Source organism: Pseudorca crassidens, chromosome 4 (assembly GCF_039906515.1).
Source record: "Pseudorca crassidens isolate mPseCra1 chromosome 4, mPseCra1.hap1, whole genome shotgun sequence".
NCBI lineage: Eukaryota > Metazoa > Chordata > Mammalia > Artiodactyla > Delphinidae > Pseudorca > Pseudorca crassidens.
Window position 1 is genome coordinate 49,297,156 of NC_090299.1, and position 19,739 is coordinate 49,316,894.

The 19,739-nt window shown below is 38.2% G+C and overlaps 1 pseudogene; it reads left to right on the top strand.

Moving 5' to 3' along the window:
• LOC137222994 (cytosolic beta-glucosidase-like) overlaps positions 1 to 19,739 on the top strand; it is a 150,571-nt pseudogene that overhangs the window by 55,451 nt on the left and 75,381 nt on the right.

Below are 19,739 nucleotides of genomic sequence, written 5' to 3' on the forward strand. Positions count from 1 at the left end.
TGTGATTTTCCACCTTTGTAGAAATTTTCCTAAGCTCTTCCTCCTGCCTGGATTGGCCTTTTACAAAAACTCCCAGCTATACCCGCTGAATGTTTATTCTACTGTTAAGGGCTAGCACAAATGTTTCCTCTTCTTTAGAGTCTTTCCCTATTCCAAGACAAAAGAAATCTTAAAAAAAAATTCCCATAGCACATTGAAAAACTCTTAGGGTCTTTCTTCCACTCTTTGCTCTTGGCATTATTAATTCCCCTGCTAGACTGTGAACACTTTGAGTTTAATTCAACCCAACAAACATATATTAAGTGTCTACTGTGTGTCAGGGACTCTGTCTACATACTCATAATGAAGATAAGAGAATCCCTGGAATTTTTTACAGGATAAAAAGGAGATGATTCTGCCTTGTTCACCCCTGTGGCCTAGAACAGTGTCTTGCAGGGATGAATTCAGTAAACACTTAACTGAATTTAATTGAATTAGGTCAATAATAACCATACAGATCACTCTAAGGGCAGTAATGGTTGCCTTTTATTGAGCATGTAGTATGTGCAACTCACTATGCCAAGCACTGCACCTGCTTTTGCAAATTTAATGCTCCGAACAGCCCTGTGAAAGAGGGCCCTCCCTAAACAGAGGGAATCATGGTAATCTGGGGTGTAAGGCTGGGCATAAATTTGCCAAGATGACAAATTTAGTTAGAGCTGAGTTCAACCTAGGTCTGTCTGATGTCAAAAAGTAGGATCCAGAGACATTTACAACCTTACCAAACCACTAGTATTCTTTGTGCTACAATTCCCCTGTTGGTAACATGAGGTGGAAGCACTGAATTACTAAAACTCTTTCCACTGTTCTAGCCTATGATTCTAGCAGTTTGGAGTTTTTAACTGAGCTTCAATTTGGATGGTAAACAACATAAAAATTAAAAAAGAAAACCCCACCAACTTGTAATATAGGTCCATAATCCCTTATGTGAAGTTCTAAAATCCAAAAGGTTCTGAATATTGAATCCATTTTAGTAAGTTTAGGTTTCGTAAGTCAGTAAGCTTTCTAAAACAGATTTAGCAGCAAAAGCTGACCTGAGTTGATGGGAAAGTTTTTTATCATCTCAGTTCATTTTGCCTGGTGAGATTATTTATCTATTTTACTGCAGAAATATTAAGGGATACTGACCCACACCCACTGGGGGTGTTAAACTTAATATGTAATATGTACTCTGTTTCTTTTCTAAAAATCCTCAAATTCTGAACACATGGCTGCCAAGACTTTCATATAAAGGATTGTGGACCTGTACCGATACGCCAACATATCCAGTTATTTAACACCAACTTAAGATACACAGGAGTTCATGGAGCTCACTGTAGATCAGGAATGCAAGAGCAGGGCAGCAGAAAAGCTAGAGGGTAGTGGTGGTGGTGGCTGGAGTCACTGGGGCCACCTGGACAACGTGAAGGATTCACTTGTGCAATTCTCACGTGGGGATCACGTGCTCCCAGCACTAAGCTTTTCATGTTTGGCACCAGCTTTTGTAAAGCCCATAGCTGATTAACATTACAGACTTTTCTATGAACAAAAGGGCAATGGAAGTGCTTCCAGTAGGCAGAATTTCAATAAGTGGTTGCTCATTCTTGTGCAGTGATCTGTTGAAGCAATTGGAACTGTTTTAGATCAGAAAGGCCATCATTTGTTTTCTCTGTTTAAACATTTTCTCAAAGAGCATGTAAAGAATTAGAGAACCCTTGTCACTATCTTTTCCAAGAAACTCCTGTTTTTGTATTTGACTCCCTATTTTAAAGCTTGATGAGAGGACATTCAGAAACTTGTAAGTAAAATCCTGTGTTCCCAAGCTGGAAGAATATTTTACAAAATGTCACTGTTACACAGTCTTTCTCTTTCAAATGTCAAGGTTTTGAGGTTTAACAAGAAGAGATTGAGCTGGCAACTGAAATCACATTTTTCTATATTTCTCAGCTGTTCAAGTGCATTTTCATATCTGCTGCAAATGTAAGTTTCAGGTGATTAGCAAAAGACCCAAGTATTGGAAATAAAAAGGAAAAGGAATGGTTATGCAGAATTTCTTTTGCACTTTAAGATTTAAAATATGAGCACAGTTAGCAGGAATGGTAGTTAAGTAAATAACTAAAGAAACATTTATTAATCTCCTACTCTAAGTCGGGCAGTGAGGTAGGCTGAATAATGGCCCCTCAAAGTGTCCATGTCTTAATTCTTAGAAACTGTGAATATATTATCTTACATGGTAAAAGGGACTTTACAGATGTGATTAAGTTAAGGATCTTTAGATGGGAAGATTATCCTGGATTATCTGGATGGTACCACTGTAATCACACAGATGCTTAAAAAAGGGAGGAAAGAGGATCAGAGCCAGAGAGAGAAGATATAAGGACTGAAGCAGAGGTCAGACAGGAGACAAGGTGTTTCAGTGCTGGCTTTGATGATGGAAGAAGGGGCCACGAGCCTCTAGAAGCTGGAAAAGGCAAGGAAATGGATTCTTCTTGAGAGCCTTCAGGAGGAATACAGCTCTGCTGACATCTTGATTTTAGCTCAGTGAGAACCATTTTGGACATCTGATGCCCAGAACTGTAAGATAATAACTCGGTGTTGGTTTAGGCCATTACATTTGTGGTAATTTATTACCGCAGCAATAGGAAACTAACACAGTCAGTTTGTCAAGAGAAGATAGGTCAGTGAAAGAAATGGGTGGTGTGGGTCTAGCAAGGAGTGAACCTAGAGAGTTATGTGTTTGACACATGGTGGGCACTTGGTCAAAATTAATTCTATGTTAAGACATTTACAGTTTGACTAGGAGAGTTCCAGTGTAGTTATTTTATGGACTGAGACATTATCTTTGCAAGTTTCAGCCACATCCCCTTCTAAGCAAATTTCCCCATTTCTTTGTTCTACATAATCCTGCTCTGCTCTTGGCCGCAGCTGACTGGATGAGGGAAAGACTTATTTTCCTGTGACATATAATTTGTTTAACTTCATTAAAAAAGATAATCCTGCTTAACTGCCTTCCTCTCTCAGGGATGTTTGGAATTGAGCTGAGAGGCTGAGTTGGTGGGTGGTAGGCACTAGGGTTATGAGGTGTCATTGGCAGATGGGATGGCCATTTTGAGACCATAGCAAATTGGATGCACAAAGGAAGCTGGTTCTTTGAGCAGGAAGTTGGGATGGGAGACATCAGTCTTTCCTGAGAGGCAAGATTTTCTCAGCTCCCAGCTTTAATTCCTTTAAGTTCCAGTGTGATTTTTTTCCTGTCATTGGGTATCTGACATCACTCATTTCAAATAATGCCCACTGCATCACATACTAACCAGCCTTCTACCTCTAATGTCACCTTTACATTTGAGTTAATGTGAGTGGGCTTCTTTTCCCTATTTCCAAAAGACCTTTAACTTAAATATGCTTCATATTTTCAAAGATCAAATAAGAAGTGGGTTTAATTAAAACAGAGACGATGATAGTAACTATGAAAGAAGGCTGTGGAGATTTTAATACTGAAAATAACCCGGTCCTAAATATCCAGATGCAGAACAGGGTCCAAATGACCTCTCAGGGTTTCATGCTCCCTAGATTAGTAACAGATGATCATTTAAAAATACATGTTTATGCATAGAATTAGTTACCCTGAATTGTATGAGTCTGATAAAGCTAAAGCAGTCTCTATTGTTCTCATTCAAAGCTTAAACACTCCTGAGGTGGCACTATTAATATTCCTCTTTTACAGATGAGGAAACGTGGGTGTAGGGAGGCCACATGATTTGTCCACAATCCCTTGACTGAATTGTCTGACTCCAGAGCTCTGCTCTTAAAAGCCTCACTCCACTGCCTCATGGGAAAGTTTCATTACAACACCGAATAAACTGTACAAACCAGAAGTAAAGTGCTCGGTTCTGGGATGATAAATATTAAGTATGCAATGCTTTGTTGCTCTGCCATGTTGACGAGTAAAACAAAGTTTTACTTAAAAACTTTTAACTTCAATTCAATTGCAGATCATCATGTTGTTTGAATTACATTGATTGCCATCATTAATGATAGTGCCGTATCTAATGATGCTTATAAATCATTGATTATTCCAGAAATTAAAAATAAAAAACCCTGATATTATGAATCAGCTCCAAAGTGGTGATTATTAAGGCTAGGGAAACAGTATCACCATGTTTCTGGATCTGAAACATTTGTGTGAGAAGGGGAATGTTGTAGTGGGAACAGCCCAGTCTTTGTAGTGAGACAGACAGGCTTCAAATGTTGGCTGTGCCACCTGACAACATTGTCGCTTTCTGTCCGGTACTCACTCTCTGAATCTCAGTTTTTTCATATGTTTATTGAGACTAAAAATGCCCCCCTCTTGTGCTTAGTGCGGGGATTAAACAAAATGTGTGATGTTATGTACATATAGTATGAATGCAAAACATTAAAGCTGATATTATTTTAATATTCAAAGCCAATGGAAGGCGTTGGCTATAAAAACCTTAACACAGTCCAGTACCAAGATGATCCCATCATACAAATCTTTGGATATTCCATTTTACAAGTGAGGAAATGTGGGCTTGCAGAGGCCCAGAGATGGGATGGCAGAGTGCTCTTTTAGTGAGAGAGGAAAGAAAAGCTTTATAAACTTTGGTGGGTATACTAGTTTTCCTTGGCTGCTGCAACAAATTATTACAAGCTTACTTGCTTAAAACAATACAAACTTATCACCTTAGAGTTATGTAGGTCAGAAGTCTGACACAGGTCTCTCCTGGATGAAACCACAGTGCTTAACAGGGCTGCAATTCTTTTTCAAAGATCTAAGGGAGAGTCTGCTTCTTGGCTCATTTAGTTTGTTGGTAGAATTCAGTTTCTTGTGGTTGTAGGACTGAAGTCTCCATTTCTTTGATGACTGTGAGCTGAGGATCATTTTCAGCTTCTAGAGGCTACCTGCATTCTTGGCTGGTAGCTCCCTTCTTCCATCTTCAAAGCCAGCAATAGTAGGTTGAGTCCCTCTCATGCTGCCATCTCTTGTGCCTCTTCTTCTGTTGCTGCATCTCTTCGATCCACTCTTCTGCCATCCTCTTTCACTTCTAAGGACTCATGCAGCTAGATTGGGCCCACTTGAACAATCAAGAGAAATCTTCCCATCTCAAGATCCTCAACCTGAATTACATCTGCAAAGTCCCTTTGCAGTAACATAAAAAGTAAAGTAACATATTCACATATTCTATGGATTACTGCATGGACATCTTGTGGGGCTGGGGTGGGGGTGGTAGCTTATTATGTCCACCCAGAGAGTAATGGCATACAAAAGGGGCTTCCAAGTATGGAGTTGTTATGCACGATTCACATTATGTTCATGCTTGCAAAATAAGTGAGCTGTTGTTAAAAATTACCCGCTCTTACAGACAGATAGGCAGACAACACGTGACCTTGCATAATTTGGCTTCTGCCTACCCTGCTTACCTCTCACTATTCTTATTGCTCTTCTGCTGAGCTATACACCCTCCTTATGGTGAACTTGCAGTTCCCAGAAGAGAATGAATACACAAACAAACAAAAGCCAGGCCATACATGACAATAGAACTCTGATCCACAAGAGAAGCTCAGGAAGCCAAACGACACCCACTGCAGCAGTTGGCCTAGAATAGTCAGAATGTGGTCAACAACTGCCAGCTTCTCTATTTTTTCCTCCTCTGTCCCCTACTTTGAACTTAGAACCAACCGGAAAAAGCCAAATATGCTTCCTAGACCAATTGCCTGGGATGCCCTTGTTCTAGTTAGCCTACCTCCAGCCTCCCTGTGCCAACAACCTTCAATCAAAAGTACCTGAATCCTCCCCCCATTTTTTTTTAATAATAAAGCTTTCCTGCTACCCTGATAGCCTTTAATTATCTGCCAAATGCAGGTGATAATGGCTGACTCCTTGCTACAACAAGCTTGGAATAAGTAAGCTGCTCACATTTGGGTGGGCTTTGTTTATTTCCATTTCTCCTTTGGACTTTTGCACATTTGTTTCCCTTTCTTCTCTTCCTGGATCACTCCTCCTTGCCTTATGTGGGTCATTTATTTTCATCTTTTGAAAATCAGCTTAGATGTCACTCATGACAATAATAATCATTATTAGGATGATAGCTAACTGTGCCAAGAACTGTTCTAAGCATATTCGGTTTATCAACTCATTAAATTCTCACAACAATTATTGAAATACATTTCTATTAGTGTCCACATTTTACAGACAAGGAAAGATAATTCAGAGAGATAAAGTAACTTGCCCGAGGTCACCAAACTAGTGGGTGAAGGCCTTGGGATAGAACTTAGGTAGCCTGTCACCATAGTTCACTTTTTAAACCATTATGCTATATTGCTTTCAGAATGTATTTCCAGATGCCCTCAGTTTGGAATAAGGACTCCTTATCATATGTTTAAGTAGCATTCTGTACTTTATTTTTAATAATAACATTGTATGATAATTGCTTATGAATTTGTCTGTAGTCCCGACTAAAATTTAAGTTTTCTTTGGTCAAGGACAATGTTTATCTTACGTTTGTAAGTCCAGCATATAGTAGTTTCTCTATAAATATGTATTTGAGGAATGAATAAATTAATGATTGAATGAGTGAAACACATGCAGAAATCTAAATTATTATATTTAAAATTGGTAGATAATAAGTTAAAAAAAAGAGAGATAAAGGGACCCTGCTTCTATACAAACTTTGAATGCAATACAGTTCTACATATGAATTTAGTTATATTCACAACCTCTCAAAACAGGACAGCTTCTCTTTTCTTTGCTTAGTTTCCTTCCATACTCTTAGACATACAATCACATGAAGAACTAATATCAGCCTTTCCTCAGAAAGTCTCTTCCAAGTTGACAGTCATTGTTAGGTTAGACCCAACATCTTCTTGGCATTGGTTTCTAAGGCAGAACATGTCCAACTTAATAACATTCTTCTGAACTCTGCCACATCCAAAAACTCTCTCACACATGCAGTGCTGGGAGAATCAGTGGAGAGCCAAGGGTAGCTGTGTATTCCCATGGACTATGTCAGAAATTTAGAGCAAACTCCCCAACTGAGCATTCCTTAATGTGCCACGTCCCTGGCTCACTGCCCTTGTAACCCACACTCTGGGACCGATGCTGAGCCCTTGTGCATGATCAGTGGGTCTCTCTTCCTAGACTTGTGAGACTGATGGGTCTGGAGAAGCACTAAGGCAGCCATTGGGTCCAATTTCTTTACTTATATTGAATACTTTTGAAATCTGTTCATTCATTCAACAACTATTTATTGAATCTCTACTAAATTTCTGGGATTGTCCCAGGATTTGGGGGATCCAGAGATAAATTAGATAGATAAGGCCCTTATTATCAGGGGGCTTGTATTCAAGTGGAGTTGATCTACATACAAACAAGCAAATAAAATGATTTCTTTTTTTTAATATGAACATATAAATTTATAATTTTTAATTGAAGTAGATTTACAGTGTTTTGTTAGGTACACAGCAAAGTGATTCAGTTATACATATATATCTATTTTTTCAGATTAATTTCCCTTATAGGTTAGGATAAAATATTGAGTATAGTTCTCTGTGCTTCACAGTAGGTCTTTGTTGGTTATCTGTTTTATATATAGTAGTGTGTATATGTTAATCCCAAACTCCTAATTTATCCTTCCCCCTACAAATAAAATAATATTGATAAGCATGCCAATAACACAAAGTTAAGTGCTACCGACTTGCCCAAGTGAATCCCTTTCAAAACATACATCTTCCACAATCGTGTTGCCCCATCACATTTTCCTCTCTGATCAGCCAGTCTTCCTTGGACTTCTTCATGTTTCCTCCCAGCCTTTAATTGATTATAGGTAGAAAGTAATGAACCTTATTTTGGTTTAAAGTTATTTAGGATATTATTATTCCTGATCCTCTCCCAATCCTTGTTTACTGTCAATGTACTAAAAATAACTTTTCTTATGCTTTTATTTTTCTCCTAGGAATTGACTATTACAACAAGATCATTGATGATTTGTTAACAAATGGGGTCACGCCCATAGTGACCCTCTATCACTTTGATTTGTCTCAGGCCTTGGAAGACCAAGGAGGTTGGTTGTCAGAGGCAATCGTTGAACACTTCAACAAATATGCCCGGTTTTGCTTCAGTACATTTGGGGATCGAGTCAAGCAGTGGATCACTATAAATGAGCCTAATATTTTTGCCCTGCTGGCATATGAGTTTGGTGCGTTTCCTCTTGGTGTGCCTTACGTTGGGACTAAAGTTTTATCAGGCAGCTTGTAATTTGATTAAAGCTCATGCCAGATCCTGGCACAGCTATGAATCCTTATTCTGATAAGAGCAGAAAGGTATGGTGTCTCTCTCAATTTTTGCTGGCTGGGTGGAACCAGCAGATCCCAACTCAGTGTCTGACCAGGAAGCAGCTAAAAGAGCCATGGCTTTCCAATTGGATTTCTTTGCTAAGCCCATATTTATTGACGGCGATTATCCTGAAGTTGTCAAGTCACAGGTTGCCCTCACGAGTAAAAAGCAAGTTTATCCATCGTCCAGGCTTCCAGAATTTACAGAAGAGAATAAAGTGATCAAAGGCACTGCTGATTTCTTTGCTGTGCAGAATTATACGACTTGCTGAGTCAGGTACCAGGAGAATAAGAAAGGAGAACTGGGTTTACTCCAGGATGCGGAAGTTGAAGTTTTTCCAGACCCATCTTGTACAAGTTTGGATTGGGTCTATGTGGTGCCGTGGGGAATACGTAAACTACTGAAATACATTAAGGTAAATGCACCTTTTGTTTGCGTCCATGTGTATTCAAACATGGGAAGATGGGCAGACGGGCATATTTCTGTGTGTATAAGAACCCGAACAAAGAATGATTTAGGCAATAGCATATACATTTGTTGGCCTGGGAAGAGATGATTAGGATTTAAGTCGATGGAGGTTAACTAGCTGATAAAGGGCTTCAAAGCTATTATTAAACTTAGGATTAAATTAAATCCTAAATTAAATTAAATTCAGTTGTGGCTACAGTAGCTTGGACATATTTTTCAGGCTGGGGTCACAACTGGAATTACTAAAAGGGATAATAAGGGTTGAAATAGCTGGATCCTTTTTGGGTCTCTGTTACACTGGATGGCATCCAGGTAGCTGAAATTAAAAATTTTAAGTTATCAGTTTTTAGGATCCCTGCTGTGTGGGGGGATAGAGGCTGTAGCTGCTGGGAGGGACCAAGGGGTTAAGGAGAAATGACAATCAGCAGATGCTGATGGAAGAAAGATACTTCTGTCTTCTCATTATAACAAAAGTCATTTGACTGTCTTCATGGATATTTGCACAGTTTTTCTTTTCCATTGTTAGTTATAAAAGGTCAGCACACAGAACATTAAGTTAATAGGGTCAGTGCAATTTGATGAAAACTAGTTTTGGGGTTGTAGTTTAGAGAAGGTAGAGGGGAATGCACCTGATAAAATGAGCTTTTTTTTTTTTTAAACATCTGTTTGGAATAAAACTTCTGCTTTCTTGTTCCAGGATATGTATAATAACCCTGTAATTTACATCACAGAGAATGGGTTTCCCCAGGGTGACCCGACATCTTTTGATGATGCTCAACGCTAGGAGTATTTCAGACAGACGTTTCAGGAACTGTTCAAAGGTACCATTTGAAATGATGAAAGATCAATTGTGCAAGCTTAATATAATTTTCCCATGTGCCTATTTGCATTCAGGAAAGACCAATGATTTTGAAAGCTGAAATTCATGTAAATCAGTGTAAAGCCATGTAATTAAGAGAGAGGGGAGAAAAAAAAAAAGTATTTAGGAAGGAGGAAGGTGAGGATTTTGGTCTAGCTTCAACCTGCTGAAATTTAAGCAAGTAAAAAGCGACTGTCTTCAGCATTTTGTGACTCCTGGGTGAAGGTGACATGAATAGAAGGAGTGGTGGCTGTTGGGAGAGAACCTTAGTTATTACAAAAAGATCAGCTGTGACCAACTAGAGCATGTTTATTTGCATACTTTAATATCCTAACTACCAAGAAATGAATTGACAGAATTCTTAAAGGACCAAAATTAAGTATTTGTTCAATAAACTTTAAAGTGGTATGCATCTTCTATCAATGCATGTTTCATTTAAACTGTTACCAAGCAGCAGAAACAGTTTTTATTGTCATATAGAATCTGTGAATTTTGTTTCAAGACAATATTATTATTCTGGTATCTCCTTTTCCCTGATGGGATTCCTTTCATATTTAAAAACAAATGTGAAGGAATAATCTTTAACTGGTAGCACACATTTCTACCCCAGTTAATTTCTCCCTTTTAGCTACCACTTGGAACACTGTTGCTTCGTAAATTTAATTTCTCCTCCCTATAAAGGAATAATATCGTAGCAACAAAATTCAATGCAAAATTAGATTTTCAATTTCCTTTTTTTAACCATGATAGGCACAGTTATTTCTCATCATTCTGTTTGAGAGGTCCTGGAATGATTCTTTCCAAAATAAATCAGTAACATACTGGAATCAGCCAGAAGGAATTCTGGAAAGTGACATAAAGTGGTTTCTTTCCCAAACCTAAAATATATTGACTCAGTTCCTCACCTGGGCCTGGAGTTTATTGACAGAGGGCAATTGGACTCCTACAGATTGATCCAAGCAAAATCATTCTTTTGTGTTACAGACAAAACGGATTCATCCTCTGCGTGGGAATTCCCCATCTGATAAGAAAAGGAAATCTCTAGGTTTCTGAGATTCTCCCCACTTCTCCCTATAAATGACCCTATTCATAGTTAATACACTGATGTTCCCAGCTTCACCCCACCAGACAAGTAGGCTAGTTACCATCATCAGATTTATGCATGCCATAGGGAACACAAACGACTTGTCCAAGATTGTTCTGTGCATGTTAGGGAAAAGAGAGAAAAAATTGAAATTGGCTTTCTTCATTCCCAGCTCTGTTTAGTGCTAACATAAGGACATTTCATTGCTCTCTGAAATTGTTTCAAGTACTTTATACAGTCCCTTAGATCTTTAAGACCCTCAAACTAAGATAACTTAAAGATAGAAAAGTTACTGAAGGCAAGAGTAGAAAATGTGAGAAGATTTGGTTTGTGAGGAACAGGAGAGAATAATAGGGTTAGGAACAAAATCCTGTTTTTGAACTTGTTGAATTTCTATTGTACTTTTGAATTGATGTAAAAAGTATCACGTACTTAAACCATTAATTTTTCACAGCATCTACAATCTCTTCTGATTCTTAACATTAGATAATTTATATTCATTGTAATTAACACAAAATATTGTATTTATTTTGATTTTTAAAAAATATGTAGCCTTTCAAAATGTGCAGAAATGTACACATTGACCAAAAACCCTATATTAAGTGTATATTCTGGACTGGGTATAGTGATAGCTATTTTTCATATGTTGTTGTAGTGGACAACAATTTTTTCATCTGCAGTGAAACTCTCTTTTCTAGTAACGAATCTGTTTTTTTCTATGAAATACCCACCTCCCCCCATCCTTAGACTCACCATACCAAGGGCCATGTAAGTAGAATAAAATACTGCTGTTTGTCAATAGATAATTGATTGGTCTAGATATAGGCACATGACATGAGCTGGGCCAATCCCAGTTCTGCCCTAGGATTTAAAACTTGGACCAATCAGTTTGTCTGTCTCATAGCTTGGATTGACCTTGGCAGGCCATTGGTGGCTATGCCTTGCCATGTAAAGCTTAGGGGTAGTGAGAAGGTGAGCTGCAGATGCCCCAAGGGAAATGGAGACAAGAAACGGGGAGAGATTCAGGAGGGCACTTGCACCTCTAATTCCACTTTTTCTTCAGAGCCAGTTGCATGCGTGTTCTTGAGAAACATTACTTTTACTTACAACTAAGTGCTCTTTCTGCTTCATCTGCTTCTGACTGGATTTCTATCACTTGGAACAAAGAAAGTCTTAATTGATGCCGTCATCTCATTTTATTTTCAAAACAGTGAGATGAGGTCATTGCTCCTAATTTACAGATGAGCAAACTGAGTTTCAAAGAAGCTAAGTCATTTGCTCAAGATCACAAAGTTACTAAGTAGTATTTACTAGAACAAGGCAGAATGTGTATATTATTATTACTACTACTGTTGGTGTTGGGCTTTCTGACTCAGAGTGCTTGCTTGTCCCACCACACTTCTCCAAACTTTTCCTCACCTTTGGTGCCCTGGGCTTGCACAGATTCTTTGAAAGTGCTTCATGCTGCTTCTGCAACAGCCGACAGGTCCTACGACCTTGGACAAAACTCAGACACCCTGTATCCTGCCTGTTGTCAGAGGCACAGAGCTGAAGTTACTGATCGATTTCCTGAGACTCTTCCAAGGTAGCGCTGATGATCTTGGTTAGTGAGAACCTTACTAGTAAGAAGCACCTTGTGTGCAATTAAAAATAATAACAGACCGAGGAAGACATTTGTGGGAAGCGCTGCAGGTGGGAGCCCTCCAGAACCCAGGGAGTCCATACATGGACTATGGCTTTGTGATTCCCATGAAAAAAGCCCTCCCTCCAACATCACCCATCAAGACAGGCACATAATGACACCATAGTTGGATCAATGGCAGTCTTACTAATCTCTTCAGGTAAAATCCCACAACAATTAATTGAGCAGTAAAAAGAAAGCTAATGTTTCTGTTTCCTTTTGGGAAAGAAAAAAAAAAAAGAGGAAAAATGTCATTTCAAGAAAAAAAAATCAGCTAACACCTTTTTAATCATTGCATTATTTAAATGCCTTTAAATAGATTGTGTTTTAATTAATGCAGATATAGATGAGAGAAAAGCAACACAGTGGAGACAAAAACACTGTAAATAACATAGAACTAGGCTTGCATTCCAGTTCCAGTTATTCAAGGACGGGCAAAAGGTTCAAACTCCCAAACTCTCAGTTTGTTCAGCAATAAAAATGGGATAACACTTTCCCTGGCAGAGTTGTTGAAAAGATTTTGTTTAATAAGCTATTGTGTTAAAAACCCCAAGCAATTGTCTGGCACATGGTAGGCCCTCAACAGATGGTATAATTATTATTATTACAAAATGTGCATTTTTAAGAACATATTTATCACCCCAAGTTATTTTCCTTATTATTTAAAAAATAGAATACGAAGACATTAAAAAAAAATTCCATCCTCCCTCAAGTCTCTAAGTTATGGCAGAACATTCCCCCATGTCTGCAATTTTCTCCATCATTCTTTTTGGGAAACCTCTGGATGAGTGTTGTAACATTGGCCCTCTGGCTATTTATGATTGAACCCTGTGGAGAACAAAGCAGCCAGGACCTCCCTCCATTTGTTATTCCTTTGGAGAGGTTGCCAGATTAGGTGAAAAATCAAACCATTGTAGCAGAAACAACTGTCAATCAACTGGGTACCTGGAATTGTTCTGCCACAGGAAGTTTTGGAAAAGCTCAGGGAGCAGTGATCTTCAAAGAGTTAGGCTTTTCTCACATGGTATGAATCTTTATTATATACATAAAATTTACACCAGTCCTTGCTGCTCTGGAGCCAGCAGGCAAGTTTAAGTTCATATGTAATCACACACAAAGGGATACCTCAATAATCTGAATGTTGATGAGCAGGTGAGAAAGTGTGAGAAATCAGGGGAAGTTATTCTCAATGGGCGATACTTGACCCATGACCTAAACTCTCCTAAAAGGGGATTCCAGTTGGGTTCAACCTGCTCCTCACACCTACCGAATATATGCCTGTTCTTGGCTTGGTTCCCAATCTTTCCTCAACTGGAATGTCATGGTCTTTGCCTTCTTCCTGGCCCAGTCCTGTTTGGGGTAGATCGACTAGCTTGAAGTCAGGCAAGACATGGGTTTGAAATTTAGTTCTTCCACTTACAAGTTCAGTAATTTGGGGAAAAGTCTTAAGCAAACAATACTTCAGCCATCTAATTTTTAAAATGGGGATAATAAGAACATCTATCTTCTAAAACATGGTGAAAAATGAACAAGATAATGCATATCAAGCCTACATACAGAGTCTGGTACATTAAGAAAGATTCCATAATGATGGTTAATTTTGGGGGGCATCTCTGAGCCCTCTGAGAGTTGGAGCTGTGTCTTTTTTATAGTTATATCTTCAGCCCAGAGTACCGTTTCTGTCATGTAGTAGCTTTCTACACGTGTTTGTTGAATTTGGTTGTGTCTATCAGAGAAGAGTTAGTCAATGGATAATGAGAAATAAATGATGAAATGATTGGGAACTGTATTTTCTTTCCCTAAAGAAATATACCCCACACAGGAAAAAAAATGCAGCCTTCTGGAAAGTTTCTGAGCCAGCCCAACTTTCCAGTGAGATCCATGCCTGAGTTAGCACAGTAGTAGATGATTGCAGAGAAGATTTGTTAATGACCAGCTTTAGGCTTTTAATGACAAAACCCCTCAGCAAGATGTCATCAAATTTATTGAAGACTTCACTGAAAGTGTTGAAGCTGATGCATTGTAACAAGAAGGTTATAAATCTTGCAGCTTGGGTATACCACCAAGACAGGATGCTGAGCGCAGAATCACCCTGCTGTTGTCTGTCAGCATTCTCCCTCCCTCACTTCCCATGGAGAACCAGGAAAGGAGAAATACATCCATTTCCAAAAGTGGTGCAGACCTGGCAGCCACCTGCCTATGCCAGTTTCAGACCACAGAGGCCCATTTAACTGGACAAAATGTGTTAAGCACCTGTGTTTTTCTAAATGTGCATTAAAAAAGTCCTAAGAATTAGGGGAAGATCTCAAAGTTTGACTCATTGACCTTTTGGAAAAATGAACGTATTAAAAATCCATTGCAAGCTCAGAATAGAGACTCAGTTACTTGAATATAGAGTATCACTCCATGTCTATTGTTTTATTGCTTCTCAAAGTAAACCTTTGTCAACCTAGCCCTATGGAGCAGTTCATCTCATAGCTCACAGAGAATTCACAGCTTTGGGAATGTGTGGGGTGGAATGTTGGATGCACTTAATACTGTTGCTCCTGGCTGGACTGGATGGAGCTAGCGAAGAGGAGTCAAGATCGGAATAGAGAAGGAAGAATGAGATTCGAAGGCCGTGCACAAGAATTGTTGGTGTGTGCTAGTGTACGGACTTGTAGCATTTGAAAAGTCATAAAGAAAACAATTTCCAATATATCTGTATCCCACCAACCTACATACTCGGACCACACATAAACTCAGGCAGCCAAAGATTACAGAGTAAACCTTAAGCAGAGATATGCCAGATGACCTTCCCCTATTGCTTCTCCCCTACTTCTCCCCAAAGTTCAGTAGCATACTTACCTTTGTCTTCCATTCTCCCGTATGAAGGGTGGCAGAGTAGAAAGTCTGAAGGGTCTGAAGAGTGAAGACTAAGTCCTGGGTTCTGGTGGTGTGCACTTGGGGAAGTTCTCATTGGGACTCTGAATGTCAACCTCCTCACCTGTTAAATGGGACAGATGCTAATTGCCATCCTGCCTAACCCAAAGTCAGTTGTGAAAATAAAGTAATTTATGTGTATGTATGTCCTGAGCACCTTAAAATGTTAGATATTATTCTCATATTTGATATAGTTACTTTACACCTTTAAGGACATCATCACTCTGGCCAAAAATACATAATCTGGACCTTAGTGTTCTCCACTGCAAAGGGAAGTGTTCGGTGCCCATTATCCAGATCCTGTCAACATTTACAATTCTCATATTCTATGGTTTTTATTTTCCTGCACGTTTCTGAAGGGCTATGACAGTGGGATCAGATTAGGGGTTTGAGAGAACGTGTTCTATGACCAAGTGACTGGTGTGGTGCTTGGCAAAGCTCAGAATCACACACACACACACACACACACACACACTGCTGTTGTTGAACTACTTCGCCAGACTTATCCAGGTGAGGCCCATACTGATGTGATCAGGAACATACACCATTTATCAGGCACACCCTCTTAGAAACACAGAACCTGGTGCATCTGCTTCCTGGGAACAGGTTTCATGGAGTTGCCCATTTGACAAGCAGCTCAATCACACATCTGCCCTTGTGCTTCCTGATTAGAAACCATTCTTTATCTTATATTTCCATAGCATTCTAATACATATGCTCTGCCCCCACAGATGGACATTCCCTTGGGCTTCTTTTTAATTCAGTTCCAACTGTTTTGAGGGGATAATTACTTAAGGTTCTCCACCACATCAGACCCAGTGAATTTTAATACTACTATACAGCCTTTAAAAAATTTATTTAGATGATTCCAAACTCATCCTCCATTTTTAGAACAATCTGTCCAGTAGTTTTTGTGTTGATGTAGCAGCAAACAGAAGTGCAGTTGTATTTTTATAACTGTAAAAGAGACCTGTAAAATAATCAAAGTATAATTTATCTGAAGAAAATCTATTTTTCCAGTATAAAGAGTAGACTCAATAGAATCTTGAAAAAGGGGCAAAAATAAGGATTTGATAATGCTTTTTAAAATGAAGTATAATTGAGATATAACATTGTATAAGTTTAAGGTGTACAACATGTTGATTTGATACATCTATATATTATGATATATATTATAATATCACCATCTTAGTGTTAGCTAAAACCTCTAATACGTTACAGAGTTATTATTTCCTTTTTTTTTTTGGCAGTAGGAACAATTAAGATCTAGCCTCTTACAACTTTGCAGTTTATAATACAGTATTGCTGACTGTAATCACTATACTGTGCATTAGCTCTCCAGAACTTACCTATTTATCTATTAGTTCATAGTTTGTACCCTTAAACGACGTCTCCCTCCACCCCCAGCCTCTGGTAACCACCATTATACTCTCTGTTTTTACAAGTTTGGCTTTTTTAGATTCCACATATAAGTGATTTTATACAATATTTGTGTTTTTCTGTCTGACTTTTCACTTTGCGTTATGCCCTCAAGTTCCATCCATGTTGTTGCAAATGGCAGGATTACTTTTCCTTCTTCTCATGGCAGAATAATAGTCCACTGTGTGTTTGTGTGTGTGTGTGTGTGTGTGTGTGTGTGTGTGTGTGTGTGTATGTATGTATATATCAAAACTTCATTATTATACATTCATCTGTAGATCTGTTGATCATTTGTTGATGGACACTTAGGTTGTTTCCATATCTTGGTTATTGTCAATAATGCTGCAATAAACATAGGAGTTCATATATCTCTTGTCTATCATCAAGAAGACTAGAGATAATTATTGGCAAGGATGTGGGGATAAAAGAACTCTTGTACACTGTTGGTAGGAATGTAAATTGATTCAGCCACCATGGAAAACAGTATGGAGGTTCCTGAAAAAATTAAAAATAGAACTACTATATGATACAGCAAAATCCACTTCTGGGTATATATCCAAAGGAAATGGAAACAGGAGTTTGAAGAGTTGATGACTTTTTTCACCTGTTTGGGGAGAGAGCAATACTGGAATATTCAGGTGTTGAGAGGGCTATTGGAATTGAGAGAAGGTGAACATCTCAGGTTTTCCCCAGGTGAAGTTGTCCTCAATTGTCTGTCTACATAAGCTCTTATTTTCTGATCTCCAAAATAACCTGATTACCACCTGGCCTCTCAGTTATCTAAGAACCTGCTTTGGAACAAGGCTAGTAGAATTTCTCTTAGTGTGATTGGCAGGGATTGCCTGGATAACTGTGTTAAGATGGATTCTGTTGGACAGCTGTGGGCTCTTGGAAAGAAGAGGGAGAAGTGGATGGCCAGGTGTTAGTCATTCCTACTCAGGAAACTTTTGGAGTTTTCCAAATCTTGGAAAAGATATTCCCCACTATAAATTATTACATTGACATTATGTCTTATAAATCAAAGTCTTGTGAGTTCATCAGTGGAGATTAGCTCTGGGTGCACTAAGAAAATGAGTGTCTGGATTTGCAGTGTTGCTAATTAGACCTTAAGCAGTGTTAATCTCACCAGTTCTATGGCCTTCCCCTCTGCGGTCTTATCTTACCTATTTATAACTTTGATATTACTTATGCTGGACAATTGCTCTACAGTGACATAAATATTGTTTCTGCCAGCTTTCCCAAGCTTGTCATTGAGTAAATTCCTGGTTAACTACACCCTATATTGTTTTTTCAATATTGAGCCTGACACTGTATACAAGAAAATCAACAATATTATGAATAAAACATTAAACATTGGTGCCATAAACTGATTCATGAGACCCTCGTACAACTGCAGCCCTGTCACAATTGAATACTTGTTGAATAAGCCAACTGAATAGATGGAACTTGGGAAACACTTTGGTTTTTGAAGACAATGCCCATTATAATCCTTGAAAGGAAGGGAAAAAACCATTTTTAGGAGAAAATGGAAGTTATTAAAAGGTATAAGCATTCACAGACAAAAGCAGTGTGTAGTAAGATTTTATGCACCATTTTTTTACAGACAAAATTCTAACCAGGATACAGTTTTGGGGTTTTTAGTTCTATACTCAGCATTCAGTAAGTGCTAAGTAAATGTTTAATGAGTGACTAGGAGATTGAATCTACATTAGCAGGAAAACTGAATTACTCTCCAGAATTTCAATGAATATTAGATTTATACCATCATTTTGCTTTTTAAAAGAATTTAAATAAATGGTAGATTGTTTTTACTATTATGAGAACAATTTACATGCATCAAGATTAGGCATGAGTGCTAATTGTACCCTTTTGACATTAAACTTGGGTGTGTTGTGACCATAATTGAAATCTATGCTAAAGTTTTTTAACCTTTCTATAAATGCACTTAACCTCTCTGTGCCTCAGTTTCTTCATTTGAAGAATAAAAGGCTTAAACTAGCTATTCTTTTGGGATCCTTCCAGTTTAAGAATTATGTGACCCTCTAGATATTCTTTCTCGGCAGGTATGTCAAGGATCATATTTTATTAGAACTCTTGGTAATTTCTTAGGCTATTTAAAAAAAATTAAGTCTAAGGAATTATAATTAATAGTCTTTTTAAAAGAACTTTCTTCATTCTTCTCATGCAGCTACTTAATTTGAAATGTGAACACTTTTTTTATCTGGGCATAAAATTAGACCTTGCTCTCCAATGAACTGATTCTATTGATATTGATTCAGTTTCCAGGTAACATTTTCTTGACCTTCAATCTGGGTGTTTCCTCCTTTATTCATTTGTATTGAAAATGAACCTCACTTTTCTTCCCCTGAGAAAGTTATCCCTTGAGTTCAGAAACAGAAGGGTCACCTCAGCTTCAAGTTTTACAAAGTTACTGTGGAGAGTGTAAAATCTCAGAGAGGAAATTGAATGAACAAATCAGTTCAAAGCATTAGAGGAAAATTCTCAATTGAACAACTCCACGGCAGTTACAATCATGAGCAGTGAAATCACCTTTCAGAACAGGATCATGGCAAGCACCACCTAATCTATCAAGTTTTAAGACAGTTAAGTATGATTTTCAAGCTTTGCCATAAATGCATAATTTAATTCAGTTAGGCAGTGCAGTAATTTTAACTTTCTTTAAATTTAACTTGAGCATGAAACTTTTGTCTCTGGGCAAGATCCTGAATTAGAAGGGAGGATCAGATTTCAGAATTACTTTCCCGCAATAATTCTGGGGAGAGACTTCATATATGGGAAGTCTGTTTTTTTATTCTGAATTTTTGAGCAGAGAGATAACTCTAATCAGGGCTCCTTTGACCCCAAGTTGCTGTTTAGGTAGCATTTTCTTCAATACAATGAAAATATCAGCATGATGCTAGAGATGAAAATAGTTCCT